This window comes from Cibotium barometz, chromosome 54, assembly GCF_041138505.1.
Source record: "Cibotium barometz isolate CiBa-2024 chromosome 54, ASM4113850v1, whole genome shotgun sequence".
In the NCBI taxonomy this organism is placed as follows: Eukaryota; Viridiplantae; Streptophyta; class Polypodiopsida; order Cyatheales; family Cibotiaceae; genus Cibotium; species Cibotium barometz.
In genome coordinates, this window is record NC_141099.1 from 33,923,363 (window position 1) to 33,935,034 (window position 11,672).

Genomic DNA, 11,672 nt, shown 5'->3' on the forward strand with positions numbered 1-11,672 from the left:
CACCTACTCTTGTCAACACCCAACAAAAAACCGATGAGTCTACGTCTCCCCTTGTAATAGTATCGTCGGAAACCATTTCCTCCATTCGTCAATGGGAGCGTACACTACCATCTCTACAATTGGATGTGGCCACAAAGGTCATAAAAAGCTATCTGCCCACATCACAACCTATGACCCGCTGGACAAATTGGTTCCAAGAGGCTGCAACATCATTGCAAATAATATGATCTACCCAAGGAAAGGGGGAGCATGTACTCACGCTCGACATTCTAATGCTTCCTCCTTAACCTTCTCCCCTGACCATGTAATTGCCAAATTCAAGGGGATGTATATATATAGCTTCATACATAAACAAAACAAAGAAAACAAAATAAAAAAATAGTAAAAAGAGCAAGAGCACGTTAAGAGCAGAGATATCCGTATACAATCAAGAACTAGATTGACCTGTCACAAACCTACTGATGCTATATCTGTGTTTGCAGATATGGCAGATGCACGATCATCATACACTTCATCCACTCCTACCTTTGGTGAGAGGTATCATCTGTACCTTTCTCAGATATTCCACATGTGCTATCCTGTAATTGAAACTGAATGGGATCATATAGATGTACTAGCCAATGAGGAAAATGTTGAGGAATTAGAATGGCTAATTCGCCTATTGACCATGACTGACCCCTACTCCGTAGAGGACATATCCCCGATAGCCCAATGCTTTCCTTTTCCACAAGACGACTATCCTCGCATGGTTACATTCTTGATGAGTCTATGTGGATGGGAAAATGAAAAGGAAATATCTGACAATGATGAATGGATGGATGAAACTCATGGCACTACTGAGGTTGATTTTATTTATTTGGATGATGCGGATAGAGGCTTAGCCTTAGGGCTAGAGCCAGGACTCTACAACATCCTCTTACCGTATCCTCAGTAGTAGTGTGGTGACTGGTAGGTAGGTTAGTGTTTTCAAGTTTTTTCTAGTTTAGATTCCTTAAACGAGTCTTGAAATTTTCCACACTGATGTGCCTCTCGAGGTATAGTGCTTGTTAGTTGATTGTACAGGTTAAAAGGTTTGAGGTGGGTTCGCTTTCAAGTCCTGAGACTGCCGCAACGTTCATCAAAATATATCTACATCAAATTGCAAGCTGTCTCGTCAAATCAAGGAGATCTCCAATAACAGGTGTAATTCTTCCATACCCACTCTCTTTCATTTTTACTGTTCAATTAATTTCATAAACTATAAGGCATGACCACATGGAAATTGTCAATGTACTACTTAGTTTTTGAAGTTGCTTGCATGCTAGTGTAAATCATTAATGAGCTTAACTTTATTGGAAATATTCCTAGGCAGCATGACGTCTTTAGTTAACCTTGGAATACGATTGTCTTAGGTCTAAGGTCAAACCATCTTAATGTTTGAACACCTGGCTGTGTGTGTGTTGACCTCTAGGACATAGCTTTTACCCCTTGTCGAAAGGATGTAAGAACACATTTTAGTTCAGGAGCGAAGATCAAAAGAAACTTTATTTTAAAAAAAAAAACAAGCCTACAATAAATGGCAATACAAGTCTATGATGTGCTTTAATGTTGGCCTATCGCCTTATTGATACTTGGTAGGCGAGGAGTATTCTACTCCAGACCGATGCCTTGGTTGGTAGGGGGTAGCCTTGCCTAAGTGAGCTAATAGATTCCTGGATAATGCCTTGTGTTAAACATGGTACCAGGATCGATGTTAGTTTTGCCTTAGGAAGGTCGCCATTGTGTATAAAAATTGTCACGTGCGTGAAGAAATAAAGGCAAAAGGCTCCTGTAACTCTAATGTTTCTTGTGTCCCTAGGCTCGTGGTATAAACTTGTTCTTAGAGTAAACACAGTGTGGTCATCTGTTTATTTATTAAGCTTGGTTCTTTTCCTTGACTTAGGCCAGTTATAAACCTTGATTAACCTTTGACACCTTGCTAACTCTTGATTTACTTTCAATAATTTTAAACTCCTGTTAATTTACTACACTAGCTCATTCATGTAACCCTTAAACTAAGTTCTCATCATCCATTGTGGTCTAGCATGCTTGAATTTCTACACTTTATATCTTTCGAATTCTAGCATACTTTCACTCTACTTCCCTATTTTGCAGACGGTCTACCACAACAACCCTCTCGAGCTTCCCATACCATAGCTTCCGAGGACGGAATCTACATCAGGAAGGGGGGCATGTTAACCCATGGCGGACGCACTATGTTTTACGTCATTAATTTAAATATTCTGAGTCATGGGCCGGGCTTGTCGGCACCATATGTTAAGGATAAAGGGATTGGGTGATCGCCGATGAGAGGCGCACCTTGGATATCAGTAGGATAAGGGTTAGGGTCGGCCGGCCATGTATGGGCGCCCAAGTGTGAACGGCCAAGTCACCTATAAGAGTCAAATGTAACCCTAAAATCCTCATTCTCATGTGTTGTGAATACAAGAGTGCTCTTGCCTTATCTCTTCGGTTTCCTTCTCCTGCGTGTGAGAGAGAGAGAGAGAGAGAGTGAGAGAGCGATCGAGCACTGTGTAGCGGCACGGCGGCGGCAGTGAGGCGGTAGAGCGGCGACGGCGGCTCCTCCTTCACGGCTGCGACGCGGGAATCCTTCAAGGCGGCAGTTAAGCGGTGAGTGACACACCTTTTGCATTCTGTTTTGAGCTTGCCTTCCTGGTTGTATGCTTGCAGCCATTTGTGGCTCGCATACGGTGTCCGGCAAGTCCCCAGCTACGACCTGTGCGGCAAAAGCGCACACTAGGCCTTTTTTTTTTCTCAAGATGCTACCAACACATCTACCCAAGCTCTTGGTCCTAGGATGAACCCCACATTCTGTATTTAATTATGGGTTCAATTTTTTAAAATTCATAAGGGATCTAAGTGCTTTCACACAACACGGGTACTCACATGTGTACACGTGTACATAATTACACTTTTATAATTTTCTGAGCATAGGAACCTTAGAAAATTTTAGGTTTATCACCTAAAAATTAATTTTCAAAGGATTTTGAATATTTTTTCCATTCTTCAAGAATTTATAGTTTTTGAGACAATTTGTTCTTTTATTTAAGATTTTCTCAAACACGGGTAGGAGAGATCTTGCATTCTCCCCCACTTAAGCATTGAGATGTCCTCATCTCAATGCTTAATATTTATTGAGATTTTCTTAAACATAGGTAGGAGAGATCTTACATTCTCCAAAACTTAAGCATTGAGATGTCCTCATCTTGTGAACTAGGGATAATCTCTAGCTAGATCCTCTTCTTTTTCCTAAGTTACATCTTCAACAGGGAAAATTTTCTATTTAACCAAGAATTCTCTTAGAATCATATTTTGTGGAGGCTTTTCACAATATCCAGGATCTCTTTAGGTTCCAACTCCATATATCTTTGTGTTGGCATTGCGATGTGATCATCTTCTAGAATGTGCTCAAGATTTGGATGATACTTCTTCAGTAAGCTGACATGAAAGACGTTTTGAACCTTAAGATGTGGAGGAAGAAGAAACTCATAAGCTTGATCTTCGATCTTTAACATAAGATCCACAGTATCTTGGTGATAACTTCTTGTACTTCCCTAAGGATAAATAACTTCTTTTGGGTCGTACACAAAGAAAAACCATGTCACCTTCTTCAAACTCATAACTCAATTTTTTCAGATTTGCATAATGTTTTTTTCTATCTTAAGCTACTTTGATATCTTTTCTTATAGATTGTATTTGGTTGTCCATTTCATAAGCTTTGAAATTTCTACCTTGATTAGAAGGTCAGACCAAGTCAAGGGTGTAAGGAAATCTTGACCATACATAGCTCTAAAAAGACTCATACCAATACTTTGACAGAGCTCCCTAGATTTTGATGAGCTGATTTCATTGCTTATTTGGTGGAAGAGATGAAACTTGGATTAGGTGCTTCATATAGCACAAATGAAAATGCAAGGGATCAAGCATTTTGTACTTGTCGAGGTGCTAGAGGTAGGGGGAGATTTAGTCCGCGAGGATGTGCAGGTGGGCGTGGTTGGCAGGATAGGTCACCACAATCTCCATAGAATTTTCAGCCATCATCCGATGCTAGAGGTGGTCGTGGTTATGCACCTTAAAGAGGTCGAGGTAATGCTCATGGAAGAGGTCGTTTGGCAAGGTAATGCTCATGTAAGAGGTCGAGGTAATGCTCATGGAAGAGGTCATTGTTGGCAAGGCCAACAATCATCTATGCAGCATGTGGATTGTCACGTCACAATTGTGGAAAGTTGGTCACATGGCACGTGATTATTATCGCAAACTACATGATTTGAGAGGGAGTAGAGTACATGGTGGTAATTTTCCATCCAGCAGTCATGATGGTAATGCAAATCATTTGTTTATAATGAAGCATGTAGTGGGTTCTATGATGACATATGGAGATAGTGATGATACATGGTATATAGATTCAGGAGTGTCAAATCACATAATTTGCCATGGTGAGTGGTTTAAGCACATGAAACCAATGGATTGAAAAAGGATATGTGGAGATAGGTGATGAACTGCTATCACTCATGTTGGGAGTGTGCGATTGGTGATGCATAATGGTGAGGTGAAGTCTATCAGATGTTTTGTATGTGCCTTCCATTATAAAGAGTTTGGCTTCTATTGGTCAAATGGTTGAGCAAGGATTACAGGTACGATTCAACAAGCATGGTTGCTTCGTTCAGGACTTTAAGAATGGCTGTAGAGTTATTGCCAAGGGCAAGAAGCAGGGCATGTTATTCAAATTGGATGCAGGTATTCGTAATGTGGTACAAGATATTGATATATGTAACAAACGTATCGGGCATGTGAATATACGTGAAGAATATGCAATCAAGAGGCATAGTTGGTGGGTTTCCCAGATTTAAATATGATGTAAGTATGCATGTATGTGGTGCTTGCTAGTTTGGTAAGCAATTAAGGTTGTCATTCCCTAAAGAAGGCAACATGAGTAGCAGGCCACTTGAGATTGTTCATAGTGATGTATGGGGTCCTACACAAAGCCCATCCATTAGTGGCAAACAGTACTATGTAACCTTCATTGATGATTATAGCAGGATGACTTGGATCTATTTTCTCAAAGAGAAGAGCGAAGCGTTAGCAAAGTTCATGGATTTTAGAAATCAGGGAATCAAGAGATAGTTTACATGTAAGTACACTTTAAATGTAGAGAAATGCATCTTTATTTGTTATTCTATGAAGTAGAAAGATTATAGATGTGATAACCCTACCACTCGTGAAATGCGAGTAAGAAAAGATGTTGTCTTTTATGAGATGAGTAGCTGGAATGCACCACCAGTGTGAAGATAATAGAAGATGCATAAGTAAGAAGTGTTGATGATACACCACATGTAGAGTAGCAATGACATGTGCTTAGTGGACCTGGAGAGTCCTCTAGCAGTGGATCCAATGTTAGTCCATGGACAGGTAGGTTGATGAGGATAGATGTAGGTACACATGTATCACACAAAGGGAAGGAAAAGGTAGATCAACCTTTTGTGCCTGATCTATCAGCAGGTCACTCATATGTGGATGGTGGTTCTAGTAGCTTTGAGTAGAGCCTTGATGAGGAGCTTGGCATTCTATTTGCAGTTACTCCTGGTGTAAGGAGAACCAGGGTTGTTTTGAGGACACTAGTAGTGATCCATGTGTATGTAGGTCTACGAGGATTAGGTGCCCTATTGTGACAGGTTGAGATATGACGGATGTGTACAACCCATCTTTACGCTTACATGGTTAAAGAAATACAAGAGTTGGAGCCCACTTGTTTTGAGTAGGCACTTGGAAATAAGAAATGGGAAGATGCCATGAATGAGGAGATGGCAACAACATGGGAGTGACTTTGTCTAAGGAAAATAAGGCAATTGGATATAAGTGGGTGTATAAATTCAAGCATAACGCTAATGGTTCAATGAGTAGGTATAAGGTAAGATTGGTTTGCCAAGGGCTATGCGCAAACTTATAGCAATGACTATGAGGAGACATTCAGCTTGGTTGCAAGAATGGCAATTGTGAGAGCTGTCATTGCTATGGCTACAGCAAAGGGATGGTCTTTACATTAGCTGGATGTAAAGAATGCCTTCTTGCATGGTGATTTGCAAGAAGAAGTATACATGATGTAGCCACTAGGGTATGAGAGTGATGCACACCCAGATTTTGTGTGCAAGTTACACAAACCCTTATACGACTTGAAGTAGGCACCCAAAGCATGGTCAAACAAGATCAAGGAGTATCTTGTTACTATTGGATTTCACATCTTCTTCCTTTACCCACCACCAGGAGGACCACCAAGAGGATGCCTCAATATGAGATAATTACTGCCCTATCTACCTATAGCTCTCACAATAGCTACCAAAGGTGTTGCTCCAAAATCAAAGAGAAAAAGAGATGGAAATAGCCTTAAATGTGTACTACTTCCTTTCTTGCATGTTGCTTGCCTCCTTAGCTCTCACATGAATTGGAGCCTTAATACCATAAAGAGAATGTGAGGGAGAGAGAAGGCTTGAGTTCCTTGCAAGAAAACACACACATATAAGAGAGAGCAAGACACACACACACATATAAGAGAGAGCTTGAGTTCCTTGTGGTGGGGGAGAGGGAAAGCTTGAGTTCCTTGCAAGAAAACACACACATATAAGAGAGAGCAAGACACAAGAAACAGATGGAAAGCTGAATTTTCTTCTATCTTCTTCTCTTATCTATAACCATAAACCAGAGAGATAAGAGTTCCTTGCAAGAAAACACACACATATAAGAGAGAGCAAGACACACACACATATAAGAGAGAGCTTGAGTTCCTTGTGGGGGGGAGAGGGAAAGCTTGAGTTCCTTGCAAGAAAACACACACATATAAGAGAGAGCAAGACACAAGAAAAAGATGGAAAGCTGAATTTCTTCTATCTTCTTCTCTTATCTATAACCATAAACCAAAGAGATAAGAGTACATACTATACGGAAAAGTACTCTCCTACCATAGCATACAATGGTTGGTCCTCCATAGTGCGAACCTAACTATATGAGATGGCACTATAACTATGCCATACTCTAGTAATTCTGATATAGCTATCACATGGCCTGTCATCCACCATTGGCGGCATATCAACCATAATCTCACCAATCGTGCCAGCGGCATAAGCACAAAAGCTATCACCCAAGTGGACCATTAATGTCCACATCACACTTGTTGAGCTCAATACCTCAACATAAAAGACATTGTACATGCTAAAACATGTCCCTCGAGCTTGGTACAAGTGGATCGACACATATTTTGTGAGTATTGGTCTTTCCAAAATCCTATTAGATGTAAATTTAAACATTTTGTCAGATGTAAATTTGAACATTTTGTGATTATTGATCTTTTCAAAATCCTGTCAGATGTAAATTTGAACATTTTGTGAGTATTGATCTTTTCAAAATCCTGTCAGATGTAAATTTGAACATTTTCTGTAAGCAAGGTAAGTACATGATCACAATCCTTTATGTGAGTAACCTCATTTTGCTGGGAAACCATGAGGAGAAGATCTAGCATAGACTAAGAAGATGAGTTCATAGTTTGAAATGACAGACCTTGGGCTTATACATTTTTATTCGGGGAATGAGGTACATCTTCATTTCTCAACAAAAGTGTGTAGGAGAAATATTGAAGGCATTCGGTATAGCTGAGTGCACATCAGTTGGCACCCCTAAGGAGGTTAATGTGAAGTTGTCTATAGAAGACACTTCTCCACTTATGGGATATGAAGAAGGAGTGCAAGAGGTTGGTGGGGCGTTTGATCTTCTTGTGTGCAATATACGGCCAGATATGAGCTTTGTATTAAGCAGGTTATGAAATCTACGATGGAAGAACCACTGGAAGGCAAGGATGCAGGTGCTAAAAGTACAACATTACCTACACTACTAGGGTACATCTTTGACTAGTTATTGTGATTCAGACTAGATAGGAGATTGTGGTAGTAGAGGAAGTCAGTTTCTGGTTATTGTTTTTCACTTAGGTCTAGAGTTCTTGCATCCTAGATTGAGAGAAATAAAAAAAGCAATCAAATAGCAATGGCACTTTCTTCTATAAAGGCTAATGAGTACAAGGAATCATACTATGCTTCTCTAGTGAAGATGTATGGTTATTGTCTCTCACTTGGGTTTGGTTATTATTTTTCATTTGGGCCTGAATTACCTCCTTGATCAGTGAAAAGCAACCTAATAGTGGTATTTTCTTCTATAAAGGCTGAGTACAAGGCGGCATGTTATGCTTCTAAAGAGGCTAATTTCAAGGCAGTATGCTATGTGTCATGTGAAGCAGTTTGGTTGAGGATAATGAGGATATGTAGGAGCAACCAACTGACTCATTATTTGACAATCACGGAAATAGAACCCAGTGTTCCATGCTTGTGTAAGCACATTGAGTTACAGTATCACTTTGTGCACAAGTGGACCTTGGATGGAGAGGTCGAATTGCCCAAAGGAGAATTGTGTAGATATCTTCACAAAGCCTCTTGGGAGTGATTTCGTGGAGTAGCATTTTCATCTAGTGGACCAAAGAGGTAGTTCACCTTATGAATCAACATGGGGGGGTGGGGGGGGAGGGGGGGCCATTGGAAATTAATGCTCCACCCTCATCATTGTCACTGTACAAGGTGGCTCTACTTTGTAAAGCCCCCTATATGAGCACTTGACACCTATTAGTCCCTAATTTAGATAGTAGTTGAGTAGTAGTTGTGTTGAGCACTTGATACCTATTAGTCCCTAATTTAGATACTGCTCATATAGGGGGCTCTACCTTGTAAAGCCCCCTATATGAGCACTTGACACCTATTAGTCCCTAATTTAGATAGTAGTTGAGTAGTAGTTGTGTTGAGCACTTGACACCTATTAGTCCCTAATTTAGATACTGCTGGCATGTGTGGCTGGATGGTTACGAGACAGCTTATGTAGACATGGGATGTTAACTGCACTCTTGGGTAGAAGGAGATCTTCTCGAAACACATTATCCTTAGGCTTCGTGACTTGGGTGCCTAGACGACCTCATATATGGGTCTGGAAGATGTTATTATCTAATATGATTCTACTTGGATGATGTAGTCAGTTTGGTACATTTGGACTAGTCATTGTAAGGTGCCTCATATTAGTTGAGCTTTTGATAAAAGACTAACCCTATATACTATATATATACTAGAATTTTAGCTTTCAAATATTTTACCATTTGGACTAGTCGCTCGTAAGGTGCCTTATATTGGTCGACCTACGATAAGACTAACCCTCTATACTATATATAGACCAGTATTTTAACTTGAATATTTTATCATGTTTTTGAGCAATTAAACTAATGGAAAAATTCATACCAAAGGTTTTCGTGAGTTTGCTATTATTAAAATTGTGTATTTTCAAGGGATCTATCATTTTTACCATGTTTTCGAGTAAATAAAATGATGGGAAAATTCACACCATTTTTAAAATTCCAATAAGCATGCATAATGGATTTTCCTCATTGACATTTTAAGGGAACCTAGTTGCTAAGTTTCTTTTGATGTAGCAAAGGTGAAGAAGCATGCATGAGTTTTTAATTTTCACGAGCAAAAGCATGCACAAATTTTTTTTAAAAACAAAAAAGCATGTACAAGTTGTGAAGTGTCTAAAAAGTTGCACAAAGTTGTGGTGTCTAAAAAGTTGCACAACTTGCACAAATATCAATGACTAGACATTTGAACAAAAGATCTAAGAATGAAAACAAAGGAGGTGGGGCAACATTTCAACAAAACGCAATGGGCAAAAGGTGGACATGTTGCAAGGGCTTTCAAAGCTCGCACATGGGATAAGGATGGTTCTACACTAGTAGCAGTGTTTGCTAGTGATGTTTCACAAGCAATACCAAGCCTGAGTCAAGGGAATTTAAGGAGAATCATTACTTTGAGGTGAATGGAACATGGAACAGACGATGAGACTCACATGTATAGTGCAATAGAGCATGACATTTTTAACCATAACATTTTCACATGTAGTGCAATAGAGCATGACATTTTCAACAAGGCAAATGAACAAAGAATAATTGTTCACTATAGCTCACAATCATAAGCTTTTTACTAGAATGTGAAAAATATGCCCATTTGATTTCTAGAAAAGTTGGAAATATATATATAATTTTTAAAAAAGTAATGCCTAGTCTAGGGACACAATAAGCAGCAATAAGCAATAGTGATAAAGAATATCATGACTAATATGTTAAGAATGTTCAAGTAAGGCAACTTGCTCACATCAAATCATCAAACATGCAAATTTATATTATAAGAGTCTTCAAGGAAGGCAACTTGTTCACATCAAATTATTAAACATGAAAATGTTGTATTATATACAACATTTGAGTACGTAAACATATGCCTTGAATTTCATATATTTATTTGCAATTGTTGATGGTATGAGCCAATATTCGAAAGGATAACTGTTTAAAATTCACATATTTATTTGTAAGGGTAATTGTTGGTGGTATGAGCAAATATTCAAAAGAAAATGTACATGAATTATTTATTGCACATATCTTCAAAGTAATGACAACCTTAATTATATTTTACAAAAACTTGTAGATGCTAGTTTGTTTAATATTTACAAGGTTTCTTGATTGACCACCATCCATAAGCATTCACCACCCCTTTGATTGGCAAGCTATATTATTGACAAGTCTTAGTTTCTTTGGACCCTACTATGAACATTGTAAATTGGTTCCATAACATTTTCAAAAGTACTTACTAATTTTCAAAACTACCTACTAATTTTGAATTTTAAGATTTAAAAAACTGTTGATAAATTTAATGAATAAAATCTTCAAAAATCCAACTTTATCATTAATTTATTGAGTTATTTATATATGTATGTATGCACTATTAGTGTTCATTGAAAACCCGCAAGCTATAAATAGTGGATATCCCAATTTTGTATTTTCACATGTTAATATTCATTAATCAATTTCCAATACCTTCAAAATTATGAATGCTTTAGTTATGATTTCAAACAAAACACAACGAGCTTGTTGAATTTAAAGTTGCAATTTCTAGGTTTGTTTATAGAAAAATGTTTTCCAATCCTATGAAGAAATGCGCAAAAAAAAAAGCGAAGGTTTAATGTATTTGTAGCTCTAAATTTGGAAAATACTTACACTTGAAGGTTTCAAAAGTCTAAAATTTTGGGAGGTTTAGTTATAATTACCTTCAAATTCTTAAAATTGTCAAAAATTGCCTTTGATTTTCAGAGATGGAGATTTTTATTATTTTGACAAATTTTTTGGTGGTCATTGTTATGATCATTTACATCAGTGTGCAAAAAGTATTTATCCAAATGGTGAAAAATCTTTGTACTCTAGACATTGGAGGTGTTTTTTAATAATTTGAAGGTGTTTATAACTAAAATATTCAAAATTCTCAAAATTACAAGTATTTTTAAATTTAAGAGGTTTTTTTTCACATTGATTGAAATTAGTAACATTTACAAAAATTATCAACAATGATATGAATCTTACAATTAGTTGAAGGATAATTATTGGTCCGTTAGCACTTAAATAATGTTCTTTTTTAAGTGAAACTGATTCATTGTCTTTATTTTAAAGGGATATAATTTCCAACCAAAAAAAATAGGGTTTCCATTGAAATGGTCAATTTTGAAGCTCAAAG